The sequence below is a fragment of the Cygnus atratus genome, chromosome 10, assembly GCF_013377495.2.
Source record: "Cygnus atratus isolate AKBS03 ecotype Queensland, Australia chromosome 10, CAtr_DNAZoo_HiC_assembly, whole genome shotgun sequence".
Lineage (NCBI taxonomy): Eukaryota > Metazoa > Chordata > Aves > Anseriformes > Anatidae > Cygnus > Cygnus atratus.
The window spans coordinates 2,616,417-2,629,678 of record NC_066371.1 but is presented as its reverse complement, the minus strand read 5'-3'; the positions used below and the strand labels follow the sequence as shown (position 1 = coordinate 2,629,678).

Genomic DNA, 13,262 nt, shown 5'->3' with positions numbered 1-13,262 from the left:
TGCCTGGGCACTGCTGAATGGTTGCTGGTAATGTAGTTTAAATGCTTTTCAAGCCTGGAAATCCAGGTTCAGTGCTGCTTGTGAGGATAAAGTACAATTACTTTAATCAGTCTCAAATGCGTGACTACAAAGAACCATGTTCAGCTTTGTGCAATTACTGCAGGATAAAATACTTTACCGAAAGTAAAACATCCTGAATTTGCCTATTCCGTTTTTCAAGTCTACACCTCTGTGCCAATGCAAAATGTTGTAAGAAGTTGTCTACATAAGTGTTTCTGTTGTTGGAAGCTGCAAGGTCTGAAGGCTTTGAGTGTTTACATGCTGCTGGCTTGATCAGAGGATTAGAAGATGTAATGCAGATTTTAGCTGGTGTCACCTGCCTGTGCTACCTCAGATTATTTGGTATGCAATGCATTTGGTGGGCAGATCGGAGGTCCTGTCCTGCCTGAGTAACATCGCGTGTGAATGGCTTCGACCGAAGCAAGCAGCGGGAGGCTTGGTGCTCAGTGCACAGGGATTGTGGGGGAAGAGAAATGATTTTATCCAACCAGTCTCCCACATGAGCACCAAAAAAAACCCTGAGCTCAATTATGCATGCAAGCATGACAGGGATTTTAAAAAACACAAATGCAGTTCTGAAGGTCGTGTGGCAGGTGTTTTGAAGGAAACCTCTTCTCTGTTTTGGCTTGGTGCCTTATGCTCACACAAGCTGAGGGGTATGCTGGAGATGGATAGGCAAGTATAGAGTGTCAGAATTTTTGAAGTAAAAACTGGAGGGTTTTTCTGGTTTTCAGCAGCAAGGGATGGATTCTTAGGTATCTGAAAATACATAGGGATGTTGGTATCAGAGCATTTCTCGTACGAGTTGTTCTAAACCTTGCAACTGTAGTGATGAGTTGAACAGTCACAGTAAATACAGTAATATTTCGATAGGTATGAAACCCTTCACTCTTCCTGATGTCTAATTTGCGTAGCTCCGGATGTCAAATGTTTATCCACTCCACCTGGCATTGTGCACTCTTCAGTGGGGCTCCATCTGGTGCTGCCTGCCTTGGAGCCTGTTCCCCCACAAACATGCTTCCCCACTCCTGGTGCTGGATCCCAGGTGCTGCTTGGCAGGCCTCTGCTCTTCCCTCCAGTAAATCCCAGAGGCAGCGAGTGCTGTGCTGCATGCGGTGAGCTGGTCTGCAACTCCTTTCACTTTGTGAGCACAGCTCAAGTGTGGGCTGAAAAATGGCTCACCAGGTCCCTACTGAAAACTCCCAGTTGTCTGAGAGTGGTTTGTATTTGTTAAATGAGGCCATAATGTGCCCGTAGACTCAGTGATAAAATTCTTCAGCGCAGTCTCCAACTGCAAAACTCATAAGGGCATGTGGCATGGAAGGTTTTTGTGTTCTCAGGGACTTTGACAGCAACTCTTATAGACTTACCAAAGGCAGGAGGGGTCCTCTGCTGGGTGTGAACCCTTCAGACGAAGGTCTTGTACAGCTGACAACCACTGAGTTGGAGAATGGGTGTCCAAACACTTGTCTTTAGGCAAAATGCCAGACTCCTTTGTCCTTCCTGTATCTGTGTTGTGTTAATAGTGCGAAAAAGCTTGTATTAGTATTCTTGCTCTGTTATGATGCTCACACAATTTTGGTTTCATAAACATCTGACTCTGCTGTATGTATTTTGTCTCATAGCCAGCTACCAAATGTGTAAACCGAAATGATAAAAATATGTATTGAAATAGTTTCCCATTGTTTTTCCACTTTTCAAATTGTTATTAGTCATTTGGATTATCTAATGGTTTTACTTGGGACTTTGTGGGAAATGGCTGTGCTTCAGCCCTTTCTCTGGGATCTATGTTGGGTTGTCACCTTCTGATGTTGCCCTCAGCAGAAATGGGGAGCACCTGGGGGGTTCTGCCACCTGTGAGTCCAATAGCATTGTGTGGTTGGGGAAGATGGGGATTGGATTCACTGAGAGGCTTTAGCAGGCTGAAAGTGTTCTGGCTGTAGAAGACAGAGTTGAGAAGGAAGGTTCAGACAGCCCCAGGCGGAGCTACTGACCCTTGGTGTCCTGTGGGGTGCCTTCAGGAAGCGCTGGGCTGTAGGGCGCTCAGTAAGCTGTGAGGCAGAAGTGGGAACTTCCTACAGAGTACCTAACCATGTCACTGCTCTGTCCTGTGGTACCTTGAAAATAGCAAACTTAAACATCAAAGGTGGCTTCTTTCTTTGCAAAATTAGTTAATGTGGATGAGAAAGAATGTAATGACTTAAAGTATGTCTATAAGTGACTTTCCATATCAATTACTTCTTTCAGGTATTGGAAACTTGACTGAAGACTACGTATCATGCACTGGAGAAGGTAACAGTCCTTTAATACTAATTTTGATTTATTGATACTATTTTTTATGGTCTTAAAGCAATTGCATTAAATGTCTGGATTTTCTTTGTGTTGTTTGTGCCTGAGATGACGGAATCTGTCCCTGAGTTTCTTGGTACCTTGAGAGTGGGTTTTGTTTAATTCTTGAATGACTGGTGGAAATTTTTGTTTAAATTCCTCAGGGTGCATATTGCATTTAGGCAATTTTCTATTTCAAGATTTATAGAAAACATGGAGCAGCTTGCCTTCAGAAAACTTTCTGTAAACATACCATTATTTAAAACAAGGTATCTAATTTGAACAAACAGTTTACAAAAGGAGATTGGTATCTCAGAGTGCTTTCAGGTTTGTCTTTTTTTTTGTAATGAGATTTTTTCAAACTTGGTGTTTAGTCAATCATTGAATGACTCGACAGTCTTTTGATAATTTAACTGTAAAATTTTAATTATCAAAACTGTCACTTTTGAAACTCAAATATCTTAATGGTATCTGTTTGAAAGTAGAAAGGAATCAGTATTTTTATTTGAGGTAGGTTTTGTCCTATATATCCTGAAATGCTCTTATTTATTTTCTAGAATAATAAGAGTGTTAAACACAAATTTAAGTGTGATAGTTTGTGCTTCAGAGTCTAGCCTTGGTCCAGGCAAGAGCAGAAGACTGGGCTTGCTTTTGCATCCCTGCTACTTTGACTTTGCCTCTTAAATCTTGGCTCCATGTGGCTGATCTCCACAGATAAAGTTGTTGCCAAAGAACAGCTTATGTTTGAGAATGAATTATATTGTTATCACAAAAGAACAAAACCTTTCCAGAGTTTACAATTAAATATTTAAAAATGTGGTTTCCTTTGTAATTTTTGATGTTATTGGTCTATCTGTTTGGAGATGTTACAGATGCTTTATCAAAATAGTATCTTGATTCTTTTTCTTTGAGTAATTCAGAGGTATCTCAGTGCTGGGTGTTTACAATGCAAACTGAACTATTGTTTTAGATGAAGTAAGCTATTATTCAACAGGGGACTTACACTTGCAAAGCTCTCTGTGTGAGGTGTTCAAAGACTATGATAAATTTTGATATCGCTTTCTAGTAGTCTGAAAGGAAAAGCTTATATATAAAAAATAACTTTGAATAATGCACTTCTCATACCTTTGGACAGTCCTCCTAAATTAGCCTCAAAGCCCTTCCTTGGGTCAAATCTTGCTTATGGTTCTCCCATAGTAAACAGGAGGTACTGATACCTGTTGCACTTGGTGGAAGGCTTTTTCAAAATCTGCAGATGAAAAGTACCTCTGAAGAGTTAGGCAACCCTGATTAATTGAACTTGAGTAAGAAGTGCAGGATCAGATCTAGGGATATTATTTTTAGGCTGCAGGCTTGTGTTCTGCATTCCAAATCCTTAAATGCCAGTTTGATGGTAAGTGTGGAGGACTGGAGCAGACAGCTATATGCGTAGTAGTGATGGCTTGTGAATAATGTCACCACTACAGACAGAAGAATGGAAATTGCGTTCTGTTTACAGAACTCAGTTTGCTAAACACTTCTCATTAGCAAAATGTAATCAAAATGTGTTAAATACCTCAATTCTGTGGTGTAACCTGTGTGGCATTTGTAGTGAAGTGGTATTAAAAATGCTAAGAGGATAAGCAGAGCTTTTGCCTAGCAGCATACCTTGAGAACAGGCATGTTGCCTTCAAGCTGAGCAAAGTGTGTTCTTTTTAAAAAAGTGGGATGGGGGATTACATGTTCCTGCACTTTTATGAGGATTGTAAATTCAGATTTTTTACACCTTTCAGTTCTAGGGGAGGGGAGGGCTTTCTAATCCATGCTCTTAACAGTGTGTGGTCATTGCAAAGCCATAAGGCAAGGAGGAAGCCAAGGCTTTTTCTGGTCTGTTGGGGAAATCAGAACTGGATGTTTACGTAAGTGACTCAGTAAGTACAGATTTGAAAGGAAACATTTGTGTGTTTTAATAGTGTAATTATCAAATACTACTTTATTACCTGTCAAGGTAATTAAAACAGCTACAGGCAAATGGTCATCTCAGAAAGCTTGCAGCATCTGTGCTGTATTCACCAACCAGGCTTAGTGTATTTTAATTAGACATTACCAGCAGACATAGTCTACATTTGTGCTGCAGAAATGTCCTTTTCTGCATAGGAATACTGAGTGTGCTGGATGGGCAATAGCTCTAGGAAATAAAATTATAATGGATATAACTTCTGCCTTATAGTCTATGTAGCAGTTAATTATGCAAGGGCTTAAAACTAAGTTTTTTCTTCCAGTGGCATTCGGCACCAAAGTGATGGTTTGCTTTTTGCCTTGTGTGCGTGTTTGTCTTATAGCTGTTGGCTATATGAATCTGAAGAACTGCCACTGTTCCAGTTGGAAACTTGTTCAACTGGAGGAACTGTGGGTCTGTTTCTAAGTGAATTACTCAAATTACTCAAGTAAATTACTCAAATGTAGGCTTGCTGTATCTAATTTTTAGATTGCTCCTTCAAAGACAGGAGTTGTCTGCTTTCCAGGCATCACTTTGCTTGTCAAGATCCAAGGAAAATAACTCTCCTTCCTTGGGCTCCTTACTGCCAGGATGCTACTTTGAAAATGTTCATTACTTTAATAAAAGGTCCCTAAACTGAACAGGAAGCTTTAAGCCATTGCTAATGTAGGTCAAGATGCATCAGCCTTGATTCTGAGTTGCTGATACTTCCACACTGCCAGGACTTGCGTCTTCCAGAACAGGTAGTCATTTTTGCCTATTTTGTCTTTTTTTGCCTATTAACTGAACTTTCTGCACCCTTTAGATAGGTTAGGAACAAAAACAGCCACTTGGCAGTTTTGTTGGAGTCCCCTGTAAATTGAAGAATAAATCTATTTTCCAGATATTGTGAACAACATTTCAAAGATTATATTTGTAGGCTGGTGTCACTGCTTCTTATCCTCTGGGTTTTAGGTTTCCTTCAGTTTCTTTTTAAACTTCTGCAATACTGTAGTCAGGTCAGCTTATGTATAGAGGAACAGCGTGTTGTGAAGACAGTACCTGGACTGCTAAAAGACTGAGCTTTCAAATGGATGCAAGAATGGTTGAGTCTGAGAACAAAAGTATGTCTGAGATAAACTACTTCTATTTAGTAAAAAAAAAAAAAAGAGTGCCTTAAACAACAAAGATATAGGTAGCTGCTGTCAAAGCACTGCTTAAAAGGAATGAGAAACTGTCTTAAGGAGGGATTACTGTATTGAAAAATAAACTGCTGAATCACTGGAAGCAAGTAAGCAATGCAGAGTCTTAGAGGCTCTGCAAAACATAAAATGGCTGCTGCAATTCAATTAAAATCACAGTAGGATTTGTTGTTTGGGATGGTACATCTGTCATCCTGTATCTCCTGGTGGTTGATGCCCCAGGGGATACTTAAGTGAGTGTAGTGCTCCGGCAATAATGCTGGAATGACAGTTCTGCAGAACATGATCATCTGTTTACGCGGACATGTGCATTTTTCCCAACACACCTATTGAGTTTGGACTTCTGCGTGCTCTTTATGCATTTTGCATTTTTTAGTAGATTATTATTCTGAATCAAGTGTCACATTGCATTATCCTGCAAAAAGCGAGAGGAACACCATAAAGTTTCTTGTGGATAAATAATTAATGAGATAATGCCCAAGATACCTAGTTCAATTGACATTTATTGTATTTATCTCACAGATACTGTTGATGTAGGTTAGGCTTTTAAAATCAAAAACAACTTCTTACCCCTTCAAAAATTTCCTTTTAGGAAGCATTTTATTCTACAAAAGCCTCCCTTTGTTAGAATGCATGGGTTTAAAAGGCAGAGAATAGCTCCTTGTAGGACCTGTGCCAGTCTGTTATTTGAAGATCGTATCTGCCTCCTTGGGATTGAGGAACTCCAAATTCATCCACTATTCGTATTGTGATGAGTAAATTTTAGACCCTCAATGTTCTGTAGTTAACAAGGGCAAAAAGCATTTGTAAGCTACAAAGCCCTTTTGAGAGAATTTCTTCAGCTCAAGCAGTTTGATCAGCATCCAGCATCAAAATGAACATGAAAGAACTTTCTCAGGTGTTAGAGGTCTGAACACAACCATGCAGAAGCCCTGTGGTGCAGCAATATTGAAAGCAGAATCTGTCGTTTGGTTGGAGCAATGGCTGTTGCAATTATAAATATGGACAGTTATTCTCTCAGGCTTTTAATGCAAGGGAGAGAGCATTTGGAGGCAGCCTACTGGAAGGTGTGCGGCACACAGGAATGAAAGGCTGAGAAGGTAAGCCACAGCTTTAGCAAGACAGCTGCAGTGATCCTTCCTCAATGACAATGCAATGACAACCCATGTGCAGTAAGCATTAAACAGATTTGTAGAAAGGAGACTTGATCTCTTCCTTTTCAAACCGGCTTTCCATACATTTTGAGGTTGGACTGGAAAGAAGGCTTGGGATAAATGGGGAGGCAGGGGAGGAGGATAGGAAGGGGAGGCATGGTGTGTGCTCCACTGTACGGATGTGTCTGAGCAGAGCAGCTTTGTCCTGTGGAGTTTGTAATATGGAATAACTGCTGCTTCTCAGTGCACTCAGGTGCTGCCTAGAATGAGTAAGCAGGGCACATCACTTGTTCTTGAAATGCTTTTCTTTTTTCCTTGATTTCTTCCTGTTTCTATAACTGGCTAGTGATCTGACTGCAGAGAGCTCTATCGATGCAGATGTTAAGAAATAACTGTCAGCCAATTTTCTTTAAAACCTTTTCTACCTCCTGTTAGCTTGTTTGTAGGATTTTGGCAATGGTTGTCTTCCAGGGGCCTGTTGTACTGAAGGGAGGACAGCAGGACTTCTGGATGCTTGGCACGAGTGTGTCCAGGAGCCTGAGGGCCCCCAGCCCAGGTTGTGGGGTCATCTCAAGCTGTTTTCTGCAGCCTGGCCTACAGGTTTGGGAGCTGCAAAGCATATGCTTCATTTTAGATTTCGTTTGAATTATTTCAAGATGTGGTTCTGGTGTTTGAGGGGCTGAGTGACATGTCAGCTGGAATACCCTCAACTCCTTTCAACAGTGAGATCCATGGCAGAAATCAAAAATGGTCTGAAACACCCATAAAAGGAGTCCTGTCCTCCAGTGAGAAAAAATCAGGTTTGAGATGAGTATTGCCTTTAGTCACGTTAAGTTGCACAATTTACTATACTTGTTCAATAAATAAAAGTTTCTTGCTACAGGTGGTACAACAGGTATGGCAATAACTTGGGCCATTACAGAAATAATTTATTTGCTATCAAATCTTTTGTTAATTGTTTGAAATGCCTTGAATATGCCCTTAGCAACTTTCAATAGCATCAATTAACATTTAGGAAGTTCATTTCAGACTAGTAGAGTGTTAAACATTTACTTACAGAAATGCAAATGAAGTACTCCAATTTTGCATCTCGTGTGTCCCTTAAGCCAAATCTTTATAAGGCAAAAAATAGTTGTCAGCAAATATTCGGATTAGTTTTGATGCTGAAACTAAAAAATAAGAAATGGTTGCAGCCAGTTTTGATACTGCACCAGTTTATGCAAGTTCTCTGCTCAGTTTCATGGTGCTGGACCACTATGGGAAAAATATCTCTGGCTAGAAATTAGAAAGTCAAAACCAAACTAATGTTTGGATGAAATAGCAGAGGCTCCTTTTAGCACATCATTGTTCTGTCATCTTTTAAAAGATTTGATTCTCAAGGGGGGAAATAAACACAGAAATTAAGGTGCTTCTGGAAGACCATAATCTGCAAAACAAAAAATGAATTTTAAATTATTCAGTGTAGTTTACCAGAACCTAATTGTGACTTTATCCATACAAAATATAAATGATGCTTTGCAAGAAGATGTTAGTGTGGCTTACTCTACTACTGAAATCTTTTTGTCTTGGTCTTAGGTGCATTTTTGCATCCCATGCCCCAACCAAGTTATTTGGTGAATTGACGCATTGTTTCAAATGATCAGTCTGCCAACCGAAGGAATGAGAAATATTCCTTAGGGCAAGTTTGGAAGTCTATTTTGAGTTTTGATTCTTTTACTCGAGCACAGTTGAAGTTAATGTCTTTACTGAAAAAGAAAATAAGGTCTTTGTTTCTTTAATTCATTGAACCTGATCATTGTATATATTAAATATCATCTTAGGAAGAACATCTTTGTATTCTTACTTTGAGATGCATTTTATTTTAATTCCTCATAATTGCTTTTTTAAATGGTAGAACTTGTAGAACAATCTGTAAAGATATAGTTCATCTGCCCTGCTCCAAGGTTTCTTGTAAGATGTTATTTCAGTAGTTATTGAGGACAGACGCTGCTCATATACCATGCAGCATAAAGAAGGAATAATTTCTTCTGCCCCTAGTGTGTAATCCCTTCTGGTCTTTGTTTCTATCGCTTCTCATCTTCAGCTCCCTTGCCACTTCTTAAAAAAAAATTTTTCAGGAGTTATTACTTCTCTCACAACCACTATTTTCATTCCTCTTCACATGAAACAATACCTTTTTTTTTCCTGTTCTTTCCTGCAGCACTCTTACCACTAGGTCTCTTTTCCTTTGTGCTTGTGACTTACTACCAGCTCTGAGTATACAGCGGTATATGCTAGTTGTAATTTACTATAATGTAGTTATTCCAATAGTTTGACTAACCAATATTTCCAGAGGATGGAGTTATGCAGCCAGTAAACTGTATTTCATCCAGTAGTGAAGTTCACGGGAATTGGATCAGCTTTGTGAGGCACCACTTCAAAGCAGTTTAAAGATGCCTTATTTTTACATTTTCCTCTCAATCTTCGTTCCTGCTGTTCCTCAGGAATTGCCACGATTCTACTGTATCACCTGCTTTGATACACAACGTTATCTTCAACACACCCCTTGAAGTCTTTTTTTTCTTCCACAGGAAGCAGATGGGGGGAGAAACATTTTCATGCTGAACAGGTGCGTCCTGGTAGGTTTTTGTTTAGGTTTTGCCAGTCTGTTCTAAAATCAAAACACCTTGTCAGAGGCTGACTAGAGCCACCTCTCCCCTCCCTCTGTAAAATATCACTATAGCTATCTTTCACTTTTTTCTAGATGACCTTTTTCAAAAGGTATACACTACTATGGATGCAGTAGGCTGTGCATTATGACACTTCAACATGAACTTTGGCCTTCCCCAATGACAATGTAATATTCTTTTTTGTAAATGCTACAGAATATGCTGCTCATAATTTCTTTCTATACCTCCTGATCTTATGCTCTCTGATCATTAGCATCCAAGCATCCTAAATTGTTTGGGCCAGCTCACATTTAGTCTGACTCAGCTCAACCTTGCTCTGAGACCCACCAATGTGCTCCTGGCTCCCACCACCACATGTGAAAGCTGCCCGTGTCTCTCTTTAGGTCTTTCTGCCTCATCGTTGCCTTTGGTTGTGTTTTCTACCACTTTACAGCTGGCTATGTTCTTCCTTATCAATTTGTAATGGGGATATGTTGATCAGCCTGGCTAGGCTTCCCTTTCAACAAGGATGATGAAAGGGGATGACTGTCCGCCCCACTGAGGTGCTAAGAAGCTGAAGATCTACCAGCACTTAGTGGTATCTTTTTCTTCAGCACGTTTGAGATTTGCATGTTGTGCACCAATTACCATTGCCATTTAATTAAGCTACACAAGTTGGGGATAGATGTGGTTGTATGCAGGCCCTGAAGTCTCGGCTGTTCCTGCAGAGACAGGATCCCAGGTAATGTGTGACTTTGTGTACCAGGCCAGAAGGGCTTGTGGCTGTGGCACGTGTTGAAGGGATGGGTGCTAGCTTAATAAAATTCATCTGCTGGTTTTTACTATACACCCAATTAATTAATTAGTGTGAACTTTGTTTCTAACCAGGTATAAGTGTTTTTTATGGAAAGTCCTCTGGCCACATCTTTCTCCTCTCAGAAATGCAGACCTCTGCTTGTTCTTACAGCTGCATGCAGTTGTGCTGCATTGCAAATAACTTCAGACAGATGTGCTACTACGCTCTTCAGTGGAGTGTTGCTCAGATTTGGAAGTTGCTTCAGTTTTCAGAGAGAACTGCAGATCTGGAGTAAGTCTGGGCATCCCAGTGTTACACTGTCTTGTCAGAATTCATCACGTACATCTGCCTGATGGTAAATGTGGCGTGCATGTTAAGGAACTCTGGTTTTGCACAGCGAGTCTCCCAAGGAGATGCTGTCAACTCTGCTGGATTTTCATTTGATCGTCTTTAGTGTTTTCTGCAACTTGCTGTAAACCACACAAACCGCTCATTATGCAAGCCTGTCTCTGGTTAGTGACATGCAACTTCTGTAGGCTTTTGGATTTTTTGTCTTTTGAGATTGTCCCTTTCTACCATGTGTTTACTATCTGCTTTTAAAGATAAGTACATTTCAAATATTTTTATAACCCCTTGTATTATATATTTAATTCAGTTAATTGTAGCAAGTTTGCTTTCTATAGTTATACACAAAGTGGCTGCAGTCATTTTGTTCCTATGCTGCAACCCATAGCAAAAAATCATCACTTTCCAGAGAACTTTCATTTTCTTTCTTAAGCCATTTTTGCATAATTCTGCATTCCAGCACTATCTCTGTACTAAAGCTCTTTATGCTGTGGTGTATTTTTAACTAATGATGTGTCACCGTACCAGCGTGGATTTTTTTGTATCTGTTCTGTAAACAACTAAAGTTCTTTTTAAGGGGGAGGAGAAGGAATGGTGCCAAAGAGTTGCAAGTTGTGTTTGTCTTCATACAAGCAGAAGAGATCAGACTGGCCTTGGACCAAATTAATTAAATGTTCCATTTAGTGAAAGATGTCAGTTAGGAATAGATAATACTTTCCGTCTGAAGTACTTCACTGGTGGAGAATAACGACTCTGTGTGAGCAAGCGGCTTCTGAATGTTACACAAATGTCAAAGCAGTAGGAAAAGTTTTAGGGCTGAGGCTTTGCTGGTGAATGTTATCTCTTGGCAGGTTTTTCAGCTCCAACTTTTCCATTAAGAGGGGCAATATCAGCAGAGTGCTTTGGGATTATAGGAGCCAAAAGGACCAGAGCATCATGGAATCAAAGAGAGACTCAGAGTAGTTATTCTTGTTAGTGGAGTGCCAGGTCCATGAGGAGCAGGGAAATGTGCAGTTTTAAAGAATAGTAGTGGACAGTGTTCATCTTGCATCTATATTTAATGAACTGGTAGTTGTGATGTACAATGAGGAAACCTTCTGGGAGTAAGTTTGGGAAAGAAGTTAGGAGATGGACTTGGTCAAAGTCTTGTTGTCAATTTATTCCTTTACTGTTTCATAGCAAAGGGGAGGGGGGAGAAGACTGGAAGTCTGTTCTATGTCATTTCCTGCAGTAACTTGAATATAGTTGCAGTTTACGGAACTTTATGTATATACCTAAAGTCAGTTAACTGGAACACATACCCTTGTGTTGCAGAAATGTAACTTCATGTACTGTAGATTAGGTAACTTTAATAACCATTTACTGATGTAATACTGCCCTCTGCTTAAGAAATGTCAAACTTCATAGTATAGTTGTGTGTTTAAAACAAAATGTGCGTGAGCAAAAGGTACATTTTCGTTCAGGGTTTTGGATCATATACAGGTTCGGGAGGCTGATCCCTGGTATTTGTGAAATGGAAAATGCAAGCTCTGCCTGGATCAGCTTCATCTCAGGTAGATCCTGTTGCCCTTCCAGTGTTGTGGGATTTTCCTTGTGGGTATGAAAATGTAAAGCTTTTTGCTACTGTTTTAAAAATGTTTATGTAATTATTTTAGTTTATTATAAGAGCATTAACTGGGAGGTCATTAGGCAGAAGAATGAGGGTAATATATGCATCAATATCAAAATATTTCATCTTGATTAATCTGCTTGAAATAAATACCAACAAGACAAATATTGTGCTTGTCATCTGAAGTGACTTAGTGTACTTCTTCATTCTGCCACTGTACATCAGATGTGTTGCTTTTACTCCTAGCAACTGTAAGCATATTTCACGTGGGATGGCAATATCTTGCATTATCACTTTCAGAAAGGATGTAGAGAAAGTTATCCACTCGTTTGTTTTTCCTGGGACCAGTTTGTGGACACTTCATAGACAAAGTACTTGATCTTTTAGGCTATCTACATAGCATTGGGTTTTATCTCATAAATGCTTGTTTACTTTTAACTGTACAAACCGGAGTTCACTCATGCTCTAGCCTGAGTTTTGGCCAGTGGGGAGTGGTACCTCCTTGCACTCTCGTGCAAACTGCTGTTTGCATGGGGGAAGACTTCTTCCACAAGGGCAAAAACTCCATTCAAATCTTACTACATTTGGCTGTTAAGACCTTTTTAGAGGCATCACCTTTATCAACAAAGGTATAACCCTTTAAGCTTCTATGGAGCTAAAAGGGCTTTAGTCACAAAACATACTTGCTCAGTCCCAGTAAAAAAAAAAAGTTGATCTTTGCTCCTTTATTTTTGGGTCATCAGGAGATTTCCCTTCACTGGGAAGCTTTCAAAGACTCCTCGAACAGAGGAAACCAGCCAGGACTTAGTCACCACTCACAGTGGTGACCTGCAGAGAAATGTGCTTTCTGGGATTGCAGCACTTAACCTACTAGCAGGAGGTTTAGCATAAGTGGAAGCAGGCTGCTGATGGTCCTTTGGCAAATGTATTTATGTGAAGTCCAACCAGAGCAGGTCACAGTAGCCTAAACTTGAAGTGACAAAATATGGGAGATAGCCAGAGCAGGTTGCAGGTATAGATGTGTCGATGCATAATCACAACATGTGGAAATCTACCAAGGTTTCTGGTTGCTGACTTAATTGAGTAATATTAGAAGCACAAATGCGATCACTTTTTCCCTCCCAGTTCACCATGTCACCTCACTTATCTTAATAGAGCCTCAG

At 39.9% G+C, this 13,262-nt stretch overlaps 1 protein-coding gene across 2 annotated transcripts in view; it reads left to right on the top strand.

The window, feature by feature from the left end:
• LOC118248144 (contactin-4) overlaps nt 1-13,262 on the top strand; it is a 305,713-nt gene that overhangs the window by 41,089 nt on the left and 251,362 nt on the right. For both annotated transcript variants that reach the window (XM_035546817.2, XM_035546819.2), the window contains exon 2: nt 2,308-2,352. The gene's annotated coding sequence lies outside the window, so the exon portion shown is untranslated. The remainder of the gene's footprint in view (nt 1-2,307; nt 2,353-13,262) is intronic.